Here is a 20507-nt window from a genome sequence, read left to right on the forward strand (position 1 = left end):
ATATGTCTATTACTCTACACGTTTTAATAATTTTCTTAATATTACCTAATTTGCTTATCTTTTTTTCTGTAATCTGCGTTAAAGAAATTTTTGATACTAGCTGTGAAATTGATGATTCTGTTGTTATTCTGACTGTTGTTGCCCTGGTGCTTTAGGATACGTCTGTCTAAATATAAGTGAGGGGATGGATGCACTATTCTATGGAGGCCTCTGAAGAGAATAAATGATCCCAATATTATATTGAGAGAGATGGTTAAATCAGAGCTGGATAAGATTTTAACAACTCTGAGCTATTAGTTAAGTTCTTCCCAAACTAGTTTGATGGGCCGAATGGCCTCCTCTCATCTGTAAATTTCTTATGTTCTAAGATATGCAGTACTGTGCAAAAGTCTTAGGCAGTCCAAAGAAATGTTTAAAGCTGTTTATCTGGGTAGCAAGTGTACTTTGGCTTAGAACAAATAACACAATTTAACATTAGAACATGAACAGCAATACTTCTAAAAGTGCAAATCTTTTGCCAAATTAAATAAAGAAATTAATCATGAAAATAGTCAATGTATATACAACTAACCATTTCCAATCAAAAAGTACATACAAGTCTCCAATACAAGATATACAATGGAGCGCAGATAAAACGTTTAAATAGTAATTAACCAAACTATATAAAGAATACAAGTTTGAATGCAGGTAGTTTGTATAAATTTTACTGTGTTCATACTGAAAAATCAGCACCAGCATTACACACATTGCGGTTCTGCTTTTTTCTTCTTTTAGCATAATTACCCGTTTCACGTTCACGAGGCAGAAGATTCTTGCAAATGTGAAAATTCACAAGTAACAGGCACCATTAACCTCAAGCCATAACAGTCTGCTAGCCTGAACAATAGCAAACTCTATGTATTACCAATTATTACGCAGGTTGTCACTTTATCAAATCATGACTGTTACTAAGAAGTGGGAGTGAAACGCGTCACGAGATCTCGCGATATTACAACATGACGAGATTTCTCGTTGAAGCGAAAAGCCGTTTCACGAATGCGCTGCAAATATGTCGGCGTCTGACTAAATTACTATAGTAGATACCCCAGACACTTTTAAATCTTTTGTGTGGCAGCATTTTGGGTGCCCGGCGGAAAATATAAATGGCGAAAGGGAGACAGACAAAACACGAACCATCTGTAAGGACTGTAGAAAGCTAATGCCGCACACAGCGGCTAATGCTACTACTAACTACTATGCAAAGCCATTTGCAGCACCATCATAGCTCTTTATTTAAATTCACTGCACCGGTGAAGAAAACATTTTTTTAAAAATGTTATGTTTGTTATTGGGTGCTTTCCACTTCATGCACCCACATACAGCGCTAGCTTAAAGCAACACATTCTGGTCCTGACGCAATGCATCATGGTTAGATTTTTATCGTCTGCTGCATTACGTCACCATGTCACATGGTACCAAAACTCCGCGAGAGCAAAACACATCAGGCAGCATCTCTTAGCAGGCTGCACAAACTGGATCCGCCTCCATTACGACACATCTTTTAGTTACATACATGTCGTTTGTATATCTGCTATTTCTCCCGAGAAGCAGGTAAAGCGGTGGTAACTGCTTTTCAATTAATTTACTTGGTAAAATTAAATTTAAATAAATGATATGAATACTGTAATAGTACTCGTGAGCTTTGTTTGTTTGTTGTTAGTTACTGTAATTTTGCGCTGCTTTATTTGTTAAATCGTCTTGTCTGTGAAGACATTCAAGTTAATCAAATAAGAACTGCACTGTACACTGTACATGACCATAAAAACTTTGAATCCTTGAAATAAATGTTTTTGATCTTTTCCTTGGCAGTTATCTTTTTACACAGGGCCTCTATGTACACAATAGTTATTTTTTTCACGACTAACAGTATGGATCAGGAGTTGGTTATTGTAAAAGAAGTAATGTGCATGCAGGTGATATTTGTATAGATTTATGTTCACCCCTGGGTGATAAGTTTGACAGTCATTTCTTTTACCGTTTGGTCTCTCGGTTGAACATAATGGTGGCGCGAGCAGCTCCACTTGGTTTTTTAAAAATATTCAGCCATGAACTTCTGGTGAACTCAGGTGAATCCTTTCCTTCAGTAGTAAACCTTGGTAGTTTCAGCCGTTTACACATTGTCTCACTAAAAGGTTGATAATATATTTGTCCTTTTACATAGTGATAAAATATACGCTAATAAAAGTGAATATTTATAGATTCAGGACTAACATGAAGTAGCTAACAGAAACTCAGACTAACAAAAGGTGCAAATACATACTCAGTTGGTTCCATTGTGTTGATTACATTATAATGTTTACATTGTAATGATTATATCATGGATATTTGGCATACTTTTTATAAAATCATAATTCTTATATTCTACGTTATATAGTGCTAAATAATATTCCATGGATGGATGGACTTTATTAATCCCCGTGGGGAAATTGTGTTTTTTATGTCTCCCTCAACTTACTCTTTGTGGAGTAAGTTGTCCGCGAAGTGCAGCTACCTGTTGGGGCGCCCAGGGAGCTGGGGGTTAAGGGCCTTGCTCAAGGACCCACAGACGTGCTGAGGCTGGGTTAGTTTCAACTGGTGACCTTCTCATTACAGGCACAAGGACTGACCCCTGCCCCCCAACTGTGTATGAGTAGCATTTATGCTGTTTCTTGAGTGTGAGCTTCCATTGACTGGCACCCAGACATATAATGACTTTTAACAATGAGGGGGGAAAAGACCAGACAGGAAATTAGGTAACAGTAATTAGTAATCACATAGAGTTCTTATTGGGGGTGCCATGGTGGTGCAGTGGTTAGCCTCACACCTCAGGGACCCGGGTTCGAGTGAATGGTGTGTGAGTGTGCCCTGCGATGGGCTGGCCCTCCATCCTGGGTTGTTCCCTGCCTCGTGCCCATTGATTCGGGGATAGGCTCCAGACCCCCCGCGACCCAGTAGGATAAGCGGTTTGGAAAATGGATGGGTGTGATGTGACAGTGCTAACCACTGCATCACCGTGCCACCTGCTTCTGGGAACATACTGAGGTTAATTGGAGTTACCACTCTGACCATAGGTGTGAATGGTGCACACAGGCAGGCAGGCAGACATACAGGCAAGCAGAGACACAGGCACACATGAACAGAGGCAGGCAGGCACAGACGAAGGTATGTACACAGGCATACACACATGTACAGAGGCAGCAACGTGCACAGGCAGGCACAGACACAGAAACGCACCCACATACACAGGCACGCATACACATACGCACGGACAGACATAGTTAGAGACGCACTCACGCACACTGACAAGCATGCACACAGGCACGGAAGCAGATAGGCACAAATACAGTCATGCACACACAAAGACACGCACACACACAAGCACACAGGCAGGCACTTACGCACGTACACAGACAGGCACGCAAGCAGACATGCACAGAGACCCACACACACACAAGCATGCAGGTACAGTAGGCACGCAGGCAGATAGGCAGACACACAGGCACACACTGACACTGGCAAGTGCACACGCAGGGAGACAAGCACACAGGCATGCACGCATGCAGGCACGTACACAGGCAGGCACACACACACACACACACACAAAAACTCCTTCTCCTTAACCCAGGACTTCCAAGATAAGGAAAACACAGTTACATTATTACTCATTATTATTATCATTATTATTAGCATTCGTTATTATTAGTAGATTCCCCTTACATTGCATAGTAGGTAAGAAATAAATGGATGTAGAGAAGAAACATGTTTACAATTTAAAGTATTTTAGAGATGCTGTAAGTATGTATGTGAAGGGTTCAATGGGGTTAATCCCACAATGATTAAAAACAATTTGAAAAATTCAAATGAGAGAATGAGAAGGATGTTCAGCTTCAGCCACCGGCTCTTGTGGTTGGCAGTGGGGTCTAATTTTGCTGGTTCTTTCCTTTCTTCTGTTTCCCATAAGTTGTTTGCAGGGGCACCTTCACCACATTCCCATTTCATGTGGACACCTTCACACTGCCTGCTTCTAGATCATTTATGTTGAGGTGTTCCACTAATAATATGTCCACTTTAGATTCAACAATGTCCCAATTAACAGCATTCATCTGGAATTCACTGTCTACAACTTCTAATAATAATAATAATCAATACTTTATTAATCGCACGGTGATGCAGTGGTTAATAAAGTGTTCTGGGCATGTTCCACTGGGAGGAGACCCTGGGGATGACCCAGGACACGATGGAGGGACTATGTTTCTCGGCTGGCCTGGAAATGCCTTGGGATTCCCCCGGAGGAGCTGGATGAAGTGGCTGGGGAGAGGGATGTCTGGGCCTCCCTGCTGAGCCTGCTGCCCCTGCGACCTGACCTGGGATCAAACGGGAGATGATGGATGGATGGACTTTATTAATCCCCGTTGGGAAATTGTGTGTTTTATGTCTCCCTCAACTTACTCTTTGTGGAGTAAGTTGTCCGCGAAGTGCAGCTGCCTGTTGGGGCGCCCAGGGAGCTGGGGGTTAAGGGCCTTGCTCAAGGACCCACAGACGTGCTGAGGCTGGGTTAGTTTCAACTGGTGACCTTCTCATTACAGGCACAAGGACTGACCCCTGCCCCCCAACTGTGTATGAGTAGCATTTATGCTGTTTCTTGAGTGTGAGCTAGTACATAAACCAGCTAGTGCTCACCACTGCAAAAATACTCTATAGCTTTCTGTCATACACATTTTTTTATTTTCTTACATTGTCCGTTTTTGTTCATAGTCTGTAATATTCTGAATAACGACAATGTAGAGGAAAACAGGTTAAATTTTCCTTGGTCGTAATTTCCCCATGTAATCCACTACCTTATGGTAAGAGGTGCAAGGAACAAGATGCAAGGCTGAGGAATGTTACGTAACACAGCTGTTTGCATGTTCTCCCCATGTCATCGTGGGGTTTCCTCCGGGTATTCCCGTTTCCCCCCACAGTCCAAAAACATGCTGAGGCTAATTGGACTTGCTAAATTGCCTGTAGGTATGCATGTGTGAGTGAATGGTGTGTGAGTGTGCCCTGTGATGGGCTGGCCCCCCATTCTGGATTGTTCCCTGCCTCGTGCCCATTGCTTCCGGGATAGGCTCCAGACCCCCCGCGACCCAGTAGGATAAACAGTTTGGAAAATGGATGGATGGATTATTTTAAGAACAACAAACTCTACGTCATTGCAGGGTTTTATATAATGGGTGCCGGCATTTGGACACTATATAGACATTATTTTCGCCCACCATTCAATAAGCAGATAAGTAACTTGCCTAAAAAATTTAGGAGATTTTTTTATTGTGATGCCCAAAAGTTAGTAATCTGTATAAAATCAGTGTAACTTTATGTTTTTTAAATTCAGTTAGCAGAGCCCCACATGCAGCTGTTTCGGTAAATAATGGAAGCAGTAAGTACTGTAGTCGCTGTGAAGAAAGGGCAAGCTTGGCATCTACAACATCTTTTAAAAGAGGACATATTGTGGTTAAACTAGGTAACAAGACGGTGGAGTGACTTTGTTGATTAAAGTCTGACGTGTTTATTTGGTATAGTTTTCACTTTTAGCTCAGTTCATTTTTTCGTTAGTTTCCATCATCCTTTCACTTATGTATTACGGTAATATAACTGGTCCCAAACAAGCCCAATGCATGCATACACACACACACATACACACACACACACATACACAGACACACATACACAGACACACGCACACATACATACACACACACACACACTGATACTGTAAATTAATGTAGAATAAGCCCAGATTTTAACCTACATGTTTTCCTCAAACGTTTATTCAGTGGAGATTGTAATGTAGCAAGCAGACAATTTCATGGCTTTAATAATGAGTGTATTTAGGAACTATAATGGCAAAAGATAACACAAAGCTCTCTGTATTAATGGTATTTTAATAACCATTAATAGACAACACATACGGTGGAGTTTTGCCTATTCTGGTGGTCCATCATCCAGAATAGTGCCTGTATGTTTTCCCTTGTTATAGCACCAGTGCTGTGTGGTTTGCCATCGAAACTTTACACAGTGTACAACCATCTTTTTGTTAAAATAATTAAAAATAACTTGAAATTAAAAATTAAATTATTTTAATACATAAACTGATATGTTGATTTAAAATATTGATGCTGACAGATTTTCAGTGGCAGCCCTAGTTGACATCATTATTTATTTCATCCTATTCCGTACCCAATAGCATCTACATGTCATACTGCTGACACTTTTAAGTGAATATATTTTATGTGTGTGTATTTATGTCATGTGTCAGGATTTGCGCTGGTAATGCGGGTGAGCGCGCGGGCAGAGCAGCGGGCAAGGAGCAGGCAAGCAGGCAAAGTACGGGGAAAACGGGGATTTATTCAAGGGAAAGAGCAGGGCAGGACGGAACGCTGGTACTGACATTAACAAACATCAATGACGGACAAGAAACTAAGGCAATACATGGACTAAATAGACAAGACAGAGCAAAACAACAGGGTGCAGCTGGGTACGATCGGGGAAGCACACGTGGATAATCAGGGGGGCGTGGCACACACGAGGGTCGTACGAGCCGGGCGTGACATCATGTTTATGTACATTTTCATTTCTGCTACCTGATACTTGTATGTATTATCAATTAAGGCATCAGTCTTGGATTAAACACAAGTACAGATTTCATTGTATTTTGGTACATCCTGCACTTAATGACAATAAATCTTGAACCAGTTAGAATGACCTTTATTCAGCTGTTTTAGGTGAACCCCATGATGTCCTGTAATAAAGCTGTTCAAAATTAAGGTTGTGATGAGATATTCCTCTTGTTTCTCCTTTTTATGCATAAAAACATTCATGAAGGAATCTGAATATCTGCTTGATTACTTTTGCCATTGTTAATTTTTACAGTCTTCATGACTACATCAGCAACATCGTTTAATTTCACTGTTTGTACGTAGGAGCTGCACAGTGGTTAGGCCTGTTGCCTGACACATCTGGGAGGAAGGTTCAAGTCACGTCTGTGGATCTTGCATGTTCTCCAGGTGTCATGGGGTTTCTTCTGTTTTGCCCGACAGTCCAAAAATATGCCAAGATTAATTGGAGTTGCCAAATTGCCCATGTCTGAGTGGTGTGTGTGCCCTGTAACAGGTTGGCACCTGGTCCTGGGTTATTCCCTGCTTTGTGCCCATATCATCCTGCATAGGCTCCAGACCCCCTGTGACCCTGCACAGGAAGTTCACCATCCCTGGCCAGTTCTGTGGAAGTTAACAACACTTTAGTCAAACAACAGACTAACCAAGTCTCAAGCTTCAAAAAGGGAGCTGCTCATTACCTGAAGAGAAGAGGAACATAAGAAGTAGACTATAGCTCAGCTTTCCTTGCTGATGATGGGAGGACACTGAGACGAGGTGAGAGAACTAAATAGAAGGTCAGTTGGCTCCTGCTGACACCCAACAGTGTGACACAAAACGAGTGGCATTGCAGACCTCACTGCTAAATATGGAAAGAGGAGAAATATTTATGTAAATAAAATGTAGAGCATCTATAATAAAAGCACAGCTATTAGGTGCTAATGATCCAGTTCACACCCAAGATGCCTAAGTTTGCTCAGGTCATTCCTGTGATGTAACATGGACCGGCAGGTGCAATGTACTCACTGTGTGCACTGTGGCGGAGAATCTCACCAGGTCCTTCAACATCAGCTCCATAGTATGTAAAGCACAGCAGCACCTCTACTTTCTACAGAAGCTCAGAAAAGCCCATCTCCCATCCTCACATTCTATCAGTGAACTGTTGAAAGCACCCTGAGCAGCTGCATCACGGTCTGCTTTGGGAACTGTGTCGCCTCAGATCGCAAGTCCCTACAAAAGATAGTGATGACAGTTGAGAAGATCACTGGAGTATCTCTCACCTCCATCACGGATATTCACACCACACACCGCATCCGCAAAGCCACCACCATTGTGGATGACCCCACCCACCCCTCACATTCTCGTTTCACCCTCCTGCCTTCTGGAAATAGGTACCGGAGCATTCAGGCCTTCACAGCCAGACTCAAACAGCTTTATCCCCCATGCCGTCAGACTACTGAACTCTCAGGGACTAATCTGATACAACACACACATACACTCATTAACACACTTTATTATTTAACTACTATTTTTTATCTTATTGTAGCCATGTTTACAGTTACTTTTATTTATTTTTATTGCTACCTCATTGCACAACCAAACTGCACCTTATCAGTATTGGGTTTACTGTGCTGTTTGTGCTCGTTGGTGTCAGTTGTCCTCTCTTTTTGCACTGTCCAGCAATGTTTGCAGTTTTTGCTCATTATGCACCATACAGTATGTTGCTAGACTGTTATGTGTTAGTCTTGTGTTAATTTAAGTAGCACCTTGATCCAAGGAAAACGCTGTTTCTTTTGTAACTCTGTACTATACTCAACCGTGTAAAGTTAAAAATAACATTAAAGACCTACTTGACTTGACTTTTACTGGTAACAGGTGCTAAAGTGAAGTGATGCAGGGGACAGTGTGGGACTGCACTCTTCTGGCTGGGACCTTGAATAAATGAATGAATGTTACATTTATACAGCCCTTTCCTAAGATACACAAAGCGCTTTACAGAAGCACTGGGGAGCCACTTCAACCCAAAGGTGAGGCAGCAGGAGAGGGGGCCCAGGCAGAGAGAACAGCCAACAAGAGGGGTGCTTCCACAGACAGGACGGGGGCCCCGGCAGACCAACGCTGACGACTCCTGGGACCAAGTCAACAGAGCAGCTGTTGTCATTGTGACTCACCCTCATACATCCATCCATCCATTGTCCAAACCGCTTATCCTACTGGGTCGCGGGGGGTCCGGAGCCTATCCTGGAAGGATATGGGCACGAGGCAGGGAATAACCCAGGACGGGGGGGCCAGCCCATCGCAAGGCACATTCACACACCATTCACACACACATGCACTCCTACGGCCAATTTAGCAAGAAAGAACATGCAAACTCCACACACATGTGACCCAGGCGGAGACTCGAACCGAAACGAGTCCCAGTGGTGGGAGGTAACAGTGCTAATCACTGCACCACCAAGCAGCCCCACCCTAATACATGATTTCAGATTTTTGATTTTAATCCCCTTTTCTTTTTTTGGCAACATATAAAGTGCTGTGAATGTCACTGTCAGATTGTCACATCATCCTCCAGTTGTCCCTTGTCACCCTGGATGCACATTGAGTGTTTGGTAAATATTTTATCTTGTAGTGTTCCTGATTTTTTCCTGTGTTTTAACTTGCAATTCTCAAATTTCATGACTGGCATCCGTGGGGACGATTAATTAAACCTGCTAACTCTGCACTTCAATTTCAAACTGTTGGTAACATGTTGTCATGCCCGGCCCGTCCACTCCTCGTGTGTGCCACGCCCCCTGATTATCCACGTGTGCTTCCCTGATCGTCGCCAGCTTTGTCTGCTTACTCTGTGTATTTAAGTCCTGGTCTGACCTGTTTCCCTTGTCCGTCATTGATGTAAGTTGGCATCTGATGTTTCCCGTCCGAAGTCCTTTGATTAAACTCCCGTTTTGCCCCGTATTTGCCTGTCCGCTTGCTCCTTGCACGCCTTACCCGCACGATCGCCTGCCTGCACCACCCCGATCGTGACACATATGTACATATTTTTGTCTGATCTTTTCACCACCAGGTGGCGATATAGCAACTCCAGAGTTATTGATGGCTAGGACAAAAAAAACACAGTAACACAGAGGTGTAGCTAAAAATTCTGGGCCCCTGACAGAATGTCACCTTGCGCCCCTCTGTCGAATTTTACATACTGGGAGAGAGATTTGTTGAGCCATCTTCCAATCTATTCCAATCCAGCTTCATTTGAAAAGCACTTTAAACAACCTTATGGACCAAAGTGCTGCACAAAGGAATAAATAATAACATTCACACACTTAAAAACGAAGTAAAAGAAATTTAATAAGAACCAAAACATTAAATGTGAGTAAAAGGCCATTAATAAAATTTAAAAAAATCAATTAATAAAGAAAAGGCGAAGATTAAAACAAAATTTACTATTAAAATTAACATCTCACAACGTGTCAAAGGTGAAGGAGAAGAGATGAGTTTTAAAAAGAGATTTAAAAACGGACAGAGAAGAGGCCTCTCTAATGTGAAAAGGCAAGTCATTCCACATTTTAGGATCTGCGACTGCAAAAGCTCGATCCCCTCTAAGCTCACGCTGAGTCTTAGGAACCGTCAGGAGCAGCTGATCAGCTGACCTGAGAGAGCGGGTGGGGGTGTAAGGGTGAAGCAGCTCACAGAGGTCAGGTGGAGCAAGACCCTTGAGGGCTTTAAAAGCAAATAACAGAATTTTAAAATGAATCCTAAAATGTACGGGCAGCCAGTGGAGTGAGGCTAAAATGGGGGAGACATGCTCATATTTCCATGTGCGGCAGCATTTTGAACCTTCTGGAGGTGAACAATAGTGGAGCCTCTAACCCCAACATAGAGGGCGTTACAGTGGTCCAAACTAGTACCGACAAAAAAGTGGATTACTGTCTCAAAGTGCTGCCTAGAAAGAATTGGCTTTATTTTGGCCAACTGCCTCAATTGTAAAAAGTTTGACTTGACAACTGACCATATCTGAGTGTCAAACTTAAGGTTGGTGTCGACTTTAACCCCTAGGTGTTTGATATTTTTCCAAGGAACCTAAAATGGAGTGGAGGTCAGAGGAGTGGAGTTACCAAAAACCAACACTTCTGCCCATTACCTCCCCACTTTCTTGTTAGTTACAATATTTGTTCTGCATTACTGTACCGGTTTGGAGTCTTTTGATATTAAGGTGAATAACACAGTGAAAAAAGAGACAGATGCATTGACAGCAGTTGTGGCCACACTTTGGACTGGGAGTGTAAGAGCAAAGGAAACTGAATCCACTATGTTCTGTCCTGTAAATTTTTATTAAACAACACATGACACACAACGAGTCCTGTTTTAACTTTCAGGGCTGATGGTCTGCAGAATGGCTTGTGGTCTACAGTGCAGAGCAGGTGCAGTCACTGTGCTGAGCCCGGCATTATAGTAATGATGCAGCCTTTCACACTGACCAGTGAGAAATAACCTTGAAAATGACTGTGCTCTTTGTGGTTCTCCTTTTGGAAACATCTTACCACCAAGAAACAGACTAAACGTATCTTCTACTTATCAGTCATCAGAAATGTCATGCAGTAATCAGAGGTTAGACAGCAAAAATGACTTTTGTATTTTTATCTTTTGTCATTCTTTTATCCAGCGACTACTAATTCTCGTCAGGCTCTGGAGAGGGTGGGACCTGTCCCAGGAAGCACAGAGCACAGGCCTGCATGGGATGCCATTCCATACAGACAAAAACAATTAAGATGCTCAGATTTGCCTCACTGTGTGATTTTGACTGAAAGATGAACTAAGCACAGTCTTTTGTGTATAAAAATGCGTAGATTCATTTAACTTTAACAATGAGATTCAGCAACATGACCTTATAGTGTTAATGATCGGTATCTTACTGGTATTAACTGAATTATGCAAAATTCTACATTATTCTATATTATTGCACCCAAATTGTTCATACTGACTAAATGTAATTACTGACATCCTGGACATACTGCTTTTTAGGTTTGAATTTAAAATGTTAGTAGACAAATTCATGCTGTCAATAACATCTCACTTGCTCACCCCCTTTTAGATAAAAATACCCTTTGTGGTTTTTCTAGTGAAGCAGAGGGCCTGAGCTGAGGACCTGACGGTTGTGTGGTTTTCGCTCACTGAGACGAGAGACACAAACACCCTGCTCTCAGTCGGTCAGTCTTCCTGTAAAATGTGGAGGTGAGACTGCTAGTGGAAAATTACTGACTGCAGCATCAACAACACATTTAAACAGCAGCACAAACAAAATGTTCCACAAATGCAGGACATCTGTATCCTTACAGCACACATCAGACACGCTGACCCTCAGGCTGAGCTCCTCCAGGCTCTGTGCTCTCCCCCTCCTCTTCAGTCTCTACACAAATCACTGCTGCTCCAGTGAAGATCCTGAATTTTGCAGGTGATACTACTACGTTTGCCATCATAACTGAAGGCGATGAGTCTGCCTACAGACTGGAAGTCGTACAGCTGACTATCCAGTTATGAACTTACATTATCCCAAATGTCCACATGCTTAAACTCCTCTCATCATCAGGGAGGAGCGTCCCTTGGCACTGTAGAGTAGATGGATGAGATAACAAGGCTGTCATCAATTTTATGTGACTCCTCTCACCCCCCCAGCAGACTATGGAGGCCCGGGGCAGCTCCTTCAGTAAGAGACTCAGACACCCGGCGTGTGACAGAACGGTACCGCAGGTCATTGGGCCCCACAGCAGTCAGGCTTTATAATCTGCACTCTGCTCATTGAACTTTTCCTCTGTTCACTGTCTTCTGATACAGTTTCTATCTGCTGCTGATCTGCAATATTGTTCCTCCTTATTCACTGATGTGCAGTGTTGCATTGAGCCAGTGCATTATTCCCCTGTGTGGCAGCTTCCTTTGGGAGGCTAATATCTTGCACATGAGCAATAATGTTACATGCAATAGGATTGTGTATAAGTTAAGGATTGTGCATAAGTTAATTTTAATATTCCTATAATATTCCTGTATGTAATATATTCTTATTTTTTGTTTCTATTATTACCCTATATTTATAAATACATACATTTCTTTTACATTCATAATGATGTTGTTTGTTGTTTTGTGCCCCACTGCTCTTGTAACAAGCCTCAGTCTTGACTCTCCCTTTTAAGGTCTTGGCCTTAAATCACACTCGATATAGGTGGTGTCGTCCCCATCACCCTGACCAACATACATGCTGTAAGATTAATGGATGGTGTTTATCTGTGTGATGAAAAAGAATGTGAATAAAACAAAAATGTACCATTATAAATGGGATCCCTAAGATGTGTGGTGGTTTCAGATGTGGACTGATGAGAATTTTGTTCTGTTGTGAAAGCTGTACATTCTGTTCCATGTACAGGGTAGTGATATGTAACAATCATGTGCTCCAGTCAAATGTTCAGCTGCATGAATAATAATGGTGGCTTGTTTGGATAAAATAACTTAGGCTGAATACTTCAAAGCGTGACCTGGGTGAGGTAGAGAGGAAACAGGGTCTTACAAGCAGCAGGTATTGTTCTCTCTGTGTAGTTTTTACTCTTTGCAAAGTGAGCCCAGCACAGTGCAGTCAGTGGGTCAGTCTTCCTGAGCTGCATCTAACCAGTGGAAACATCTGCAGCACTGCAGAGAAGCACTCAGCAGACAAATAAACCAAAACAGCTTACAGCTGTATGTCACTTTTGGACAGAGGTGGACAAAGTACACAACTTCACTACTTGAGTTAAGTATAGATACTCCTCGTCAAATAATACTCAAAGCTTTTCAGTTAATTTTTTACTTCAGTTAAAGTACTGGAGTATTTGCATCTAAAAATACTTAAGTATTCAAAAGTACATTATGTTTTAAATGCAAGACATTTTTCAGAACCTAATGACTCCTGAACACCCCACTGAATACACTGACTGGCTTGTACATCTTGTAGAATAAAAAGCTTGTGGAATATGATACAATGACGATAGAAACACAACTGGCATAACAAAAGTACAGCCATTGTCATTTTCATCTTATTTAACACCCCCCACCCCACTCACACAAAAGAGCATGGTAGTGTTCTTACAGAGCCGTAGCAGTGTGTGTGTGAGTGTGTGTGCATGTGTGTGTCTGTGTGTGTATGTTTGTGTGTGTGTGTATGTGTGTGTATGTGTGTGTATGTGTGTGCATGTGTGTGTATGTTTGTGTGTGTGTGCATGTGTGTGTTTCTGTGTCTGTGTTTGTGTGTGTTTGTGTGTGTGTCTATGTGTATGTATGTGTGTGTGTGTGTGTTTGTGTGTGTGTCTATGTGTGTGTATGTTTGTGTGTGTGTGTGTGTGTGTGTGCATGTGTGTTTGTGTGTATCTGTGCGTGTATGTTTGTGTGCGTGTGTGTGTGTGTATCTGTGTGTGTGTGTGCATGTGTGTGTGTGTGTCTATGTGTGTGTATGTTTGTGAGCCAAGTAACAGGACAGGGAGCAAGAAACAAAACTCCTCTTTCTTAATTATCCACATCGTTATTAACGACACAGGTATATATACAGGTACATATACAGGTACATGTATATACTCAAAAATACATACAGTACACAACATTAAATGAAAAACGTAATTTAAGAACACTTGAAATTTTCATTCAGTTTCTTTCATCTGTTTAATATAATCGATCAGTCCCTGTGCGTTTGCCCCAAACCATTCAGCATGGTACACAAGGGAGACAAGTAAGCATGTGTCACATCAAAGAACTGATTGCAACAACTCAGCCTTTCCACAACATTAAAGCTGCTTATTCCCCCCATGCCATGAAGAAATAATCTCTGTGGCTCCCCTCTCCCCCTCCCTCAGCCCCCAGTCTGGCTTGAACATTTGCACTTCCAGTAAAAATGCGCCCCAAACACACTGACACCAAACTCCGTAAAATCCTGTGATTCAGTCTCAGAAGCACTGGCTCCCCTGCCCTCCTCTGAACATTATTAAAGCTACACCCTGAACACTCTGTGTGACTGACATGAATGAGAAGCATCTTTATTCATAATCTCTGTAGCGGAGGTCAGAATACAGAGTGTCATTATTCCCGTCTTTCTTCTGTCTCCTGGGATTTGGCTTCTTAAGGTTCAGGGCAGCGTAATTCAGTGTGTCCTCGTCATGGCACTGGGGAGACAAAGATGGCAGAATTGGATTGAAAAAATCGGTTTGCTATTACTTATATGCACAAATAGCACTTAAAATGCTGATCCCAGGATGGAAATCAGTCTGAGGTTCATTTGTTTTACTGACGATTTGTAATTTGAAATATTTATTACATACTTGCTTGCGTGACCATTCCACTTTTGATATATCACTGTTCTTTTCATCTGTTTAAAATATATAACACATCAATATATTATTTAATTTCACACAGTATCATAAAGTGGTCAGATAACATTCAGAATTTTCAAGCAATCAACATCCTTTTTGTCTCAAAAATGAAAGTAAAAATGACTTCTGTCAATGTAAGTGTGCTTGTTTGGATATGTGTTATTTGTTCTCATATATCATATATAATAAAATTGCTATAAAGGAGATCTTGGTAATAAAAGTTATTGATATGCAACTTATTGCAACATGTATATTTCAATAGATTTTGCAAAATATGAAAGATATAATACAAAAATGTAAATCTTACAGTACAAAAAGGTTTATATAAATAAGGTGAGATTTAATAATGGATTTTTAAACTGTATTACCTGCAAGAGTGGTTTTAATATGAAAATTTTATCTATCATAAAACAATTTTATATTTCTATAATTTGTTAAAAACTACATTTTCGCCCTCTTCTGAGTGCATAAAGCAGGACAGCGTACCTGCACAGTGCGTACAGGTCAGTTTATATCTCATACAAATGAGAGCAACGTTCAGAATAATGCTGCAAGATAAAACTATCAGCAAGCCAGAGTGAAGAGGATCCAGCAGCTTCTGAAAGCCTGTAACAAAGAGATAGATTTCAGCATAATGATATAGAGACACATTTCCCATTTGCTTACATTACATTAGTTAAAGATCAAATCTATAACACATTACAGCAGTTGTTTTGTAAGTAGTCCAATTTTAACATGAACTTTATTTGCATTTTAACAATTTCTATTGTCATATTTGAAATAATTATTAAATTAACATCTGTGTAATTAAATTTAAGCACTTAAATTAGAAAATTCATTACATTAAAATAAGAAATAAATGTCTTAATAGCAGAATAAGCTAAATAAAACTTTGAAGCAGATATACTCTCCACACTGGGTGCTACCATCTATATCCAGCTGTGTGCCGTTCCCAAACAGCATCTCCCCTCACTGGGTGCTACCATCTATATCCAGCTGTGTGCCGTTCCCAAACAGCATCTCCCCTCACTGGGTGCTACCATCTATATCCAGCTGTGTGCCGTTCCCAAACAGCATCTCCCCTCACTGGGTGTTACCGTCTATATCCAGCTGTGTGCCGTTCCCAAACAGCATCTCCCCTCACTGGGTGTTACCGTCTATATCCAGCTGTGTGCCGTTCCCAAACAGCATCTCCCCTCACTGGGTGTTACCATCTATATCCAGCTGTGTGCCGTTCCCAAACAGCATCTCCCCTCACTGGGTGTTACCATCTATATCCAGCTGTGTGCCGTTCCCAAACAGCATCTCCCCACGCTGGGTGTTACCATCTATATCCAGCTGTGTGCCGTTCCCAAACAGCATCTCCCCTCACTGGGTGTTACCATCTATATCCAGCTGTGTGCCGTTCCCAAACAGCATCTCCCCACGCTGGGTGTTACCATCTATATCCAGCTGTGTGCCGTTCCCAAACAGCATCTCCCCACACTGGGTGTTACCATCTATATCCAGCTGTGTGCCGTTCCCAAACAGCATCTCCCCACACTAGGTGTTACCATCTATATCCAGCTGTGTGCCGTTCCCAAACAGCATCTCCCCACGCTGGGTGTTACCATCTATATCCAGCTGTGTGCCGTTCCCAAACAGCATCTCCCCACACTGGGTGTTACCATCTATATCCAGCTGTGTGCCGTTCCCAAACAGCATCTCCCCACGCTGGGTGTTACCATCTATATCCAGCTGTGTGCCGTTCCCAAACAGCATCTCCCCACACTGGGTGTTACCATCTATATCCAGCTGTGTGCCGTTCCCAAACAGCATCTCCCCACACTGGGTGTTACCGTCTATATCCAGCTGTGTGCCGTTCCCAAACAGCATCTCCCCACACTAGGTGTTACCGTCTATATCCAGCTGTGTGCCGTTCCCAAACAGCATCTCCCCACACTGGGTGTTACCATCTATATCCACCTGTGTGCCGTTCCCAAACAGCATCTCCCCTCACTGGGTGTTACCATCTAAATCCAGCTGTGTGCCGTTCCCAAACAGCATCTCCCCACACTGGGTGTTACCATCTATATCCAGCTGTGTGCCATTCCCAAACAGCATCTCCCCACACTGGGTGTTACCATCTATATCCAGCTGTGTGCCGTTCCCAAACAGCATCTCCCCACACTGGGTGTTACCATTTATATCCAGCTGTGTGCCGTTCCCAAACAGCATCTCCCCACGCTGGGTGTTACCATCTATATCCAGCTGTGTGCCGTTCCCAAACAGCATCTCCCCACACTGGGTGTTACCATTTATATCCAGCTGTGTGCCGTTCCCAAACAGCATCTCCCCACACTGGGTGTTACCATTTATATCCAGCTGTGTGCCGTTCCCAAACAGCATCTCCCCACGCTGGGTGTTACCATCTATATCCAGCTGTGTGCCGTTCCCAAACAGCATCTCCCCACACTGGGTGTTACCATCTATATCCAGCTGTGTGCCGTTCCCAAACAGCATCTCCCCACACTGGGTGTTACCATCTATATCCAGCTGTGTGCCATTCCCAAACAGCATCTCCCCACACTGGGTGTTACCATTTATATCCAGCTGTGTGCCGTTCCCAAACAGCATCTCCCCACGCTGGGTGTTACCATCTATATCCAGCTGTGTGCCGTTCCCAAACAGCATCTCCCCACACTGGGTGTTACCATCTATATCCAGCTGTGTGCCGTTCCCAAACAGCATCTCCCCACACTAGGTGTTACCGTCTATATCCAGCTGTGTGCCGTTCCCAAACAGCATCTCCCCACACTGGGTGCTACCATCTATATCCAGCTGTGTGCCGTTCCCAAACAGCATCTCCCCTCACTGGGTGTTACCATCTATATCCAGCTGTGTGCCGTTCCCAAACAGCATCTCCCCACACATGGCCACGGCGCAGTAGTAAGTCCCAGCATCAGAGAGGCTGAGGTTCCCCTTGGGGAGGCTGTAGACGCAGCTCCGTGTAGGAGATCCAGCCTCAGGGCTCTTCTCACACTCATCACTGCTGTTTCCGTGGCTGTAAATGACTCCAGGAAGGGATTCTCCTGATCCATGTCTGAACCAGTAAACACTGTGTTCTCCTGCACAGCTCCCAGTCTCTATCGTACACTGCAGACTCACAGAGTCTCCAGGCTGCAATGTGTCAGACACAGGCTGCTGTACCACAGTCCTGCTGTTGGAGTCTTTACCTGAAAAGCAAAATAGTCATGATGACAGCGCTTTGAGAATAACAATGGAAAATACAGATCCTCAAAAATTGTTCTTACAGATTTTTGGGAACTGAATCGATGTTCTTCTAGCCATCCAAGAAATCAGTAACTTCTTGGAGAACAGCTGACATTCTTTTCTCTTTTTATTGTATTACTGCTTATTAGTATATATCAGGTAACACTATACATTAACTGCACCTACATAATACCTAAATAAAAATTATATGATAATAACAAACATTATAATTATATAATGTCTTGTATTAATGTATGAAGGTAGATGAATATAATTAATTTCAATTCAAAGAAATGAAGTGTGTAAAGTGTACTTTATATTTTCATGATTTTCGTGACTTTACATTTGGTTTATGTTGCCCCTTTTCCACAGGAAGGTATTTATTGTTTTTGCATATTTAGTTCTTGATGTGTTTTGGTATTTTTGAGCATTTTGCTGTAGTACCTGCATGATTTAATTCAAGAGCCGAAGAGCTGTTTGCCCATTACTAGTTTGTCTATCTTTTAACATTAAAGAAAAAGTATACATAGTAAAAGGAATTACTTGGTTTGGTAGTTGCTCCTATTTATTTTCTTATGCGCACAAAAGTAAGTTTTTCTGTTCAACCATAGCACTACAGCGAAAAGCAAAACGTCATGGCAAATGCAATTATGCTTCATTCCAATACACATTGCTAATTTTTCATTATTATTACATTTAGTCAGCATAATATCTTCAAAGGTTTCATGATTTAATCTGCAATCTTCTGGCCTGAAATCTTTTCCTGCTACACTGAAGACTCTCTCAGCCTGTGCAGAGAAAGCTGCAGCCAAAGGGTTGGCATCCTCTGATAAACATGGTTGGCTCAGGTATCAGTGACATTATGTGAAGCTTTCATGGCAGGAATAGGGACTAGTTTGACTTTTGATGCAGGAAAAGTGTTTGGGACGTTTCTTAGGTTAGAAACTGCAGTCACTGCAGCCAACACTGACTTCTAAGGAGAGACACTCAGCTCTTCCTATGAGCAGATCCACCATGGTGCACAAAATGACAGTATAATTATTGTTTTAGGTGACACTTCAAATGTTGCATTATTTCATTCTGAACAAAACGACATTTTTATAACAATGATGTATAACAATGTTAATGTGTTTATGTATAATTCATATTTAAATTAAAGTTCATATTTTAGTTAAAAGCTACACCTACAGTACGTATATGAACTTGAATTTGAATCCAAACCCTTTTTCGTTCTTCTTCTTTAAATTCAAATATAAATTTCAATGCCACAACCTGTTTTCAACCACAATTCAAATGTAATTCAGATTAACAAAATGAACTGAAATTCAAGTTCATATACGTATTCAAAATCCTGAATTTTAGGATACGTATTTGAGAATTTCATTCTCAAATCAGTTCTGAATGGTGCACATCCCTAGTTCATATGTTTAAGTATGCTTTTTTTTCAGAGTGAATACACACTGACTGCTCAGATAAATAACGTCAAAAAATAATTTTCTTTCGTTGCTTAAGATTTTTGCACAGTCCTATACTGTATATAGCAACTCAAACATTTTTTTATGTTATTTCTTTTAAAGAGGCTGCAATGTGTAACATTAACATCTGTATAAAGAGAAGGTTAGGCGTTTTGGCTGACAGCAAGCAAAATGCAACAAATTGTATAATAATAATAATAATAATAATAATAATAATAATGAATGATTTTGTTTGATGTTTAGAAAAACATTTATGGAACAAAGCAGACAATAAGGTATCTTTGCTAATTTTATATCGACAAACAACTAAACTGTCAAAATTATTTTGCAGGGAACAATCTTACTGACATTATAATAAATCAAATATGAAAATAGCTGGAATCTCATTTACCTGTGGTTATGACAAAGGTTCCATTCCCAAAGGTGACCTCATGAAGAAACACAGCAGCACAATAATACACTGCAGAATCTGACGGCTCCACGTTAGAAATAGTGAGGTTAAAACTCCCCTCTGCATTCAGTAAGGAGTAACGTTTTATGCTTTTATATTCCTTGTAAAATTCACCAGGTACGTAGCGAAGTGCTTTCGCCATGGGCTGGGGCTTCTGACCAGCAGCTTGTTTAAACCAAGCAACAGAAGTTGTTTCTCCTTGACAGAAGCATGTCAGGGTCACACTGTCTCCAAGCTGAACCCTCGTCAGGTGACTGGGCTGAACAAGATCTGTAGTCCGTGCAGTGTCTGCAAAAACAGAAAA

The 20507-nt window shown here is 41.7% G+C and overlaps 1 long non-coding RNA gene across 1 annotated transcript; it reads right to left on the reverse strand.

The window, feature by feature from the left end:
• Nucleotides 1-14599: 14599 nt before the first annotated feature.
• LOC125727164 (uncharacterized) lies at nt 14600-15608 on the reverse strand. The gene is made up of 3 exons (XR_007388582.1): nt 15512-15608; nt 14975-15021; nt 14600-14818 (listed from the first exon to the last, which is right to left on the reverse strand). It is a non-coding gene; the product is annotated as an uncharacterized LOC125727164 (long non-coding RNA).
• Between the last annotated feature and the right edge of the window lie 4899 nt (nt 15609-20507).

The sequence above is a fragment of the Brienomyrus brachyistius genome, unplaced genomic scaffold (genome assembly GCF_023856365.1).
Source record: "Brienomyrus brachyistius isolate T26 unplaced genomic scaffold, BBRACH_0.4 scaffold89, whole genome shotgun sequence".
NCBI lineage: Eukaryota > Metazoa > Chordata > Actinopteri > Osteoglossiformes > Mormyridae > Brienomyrus > Brienomyrus brachyistius.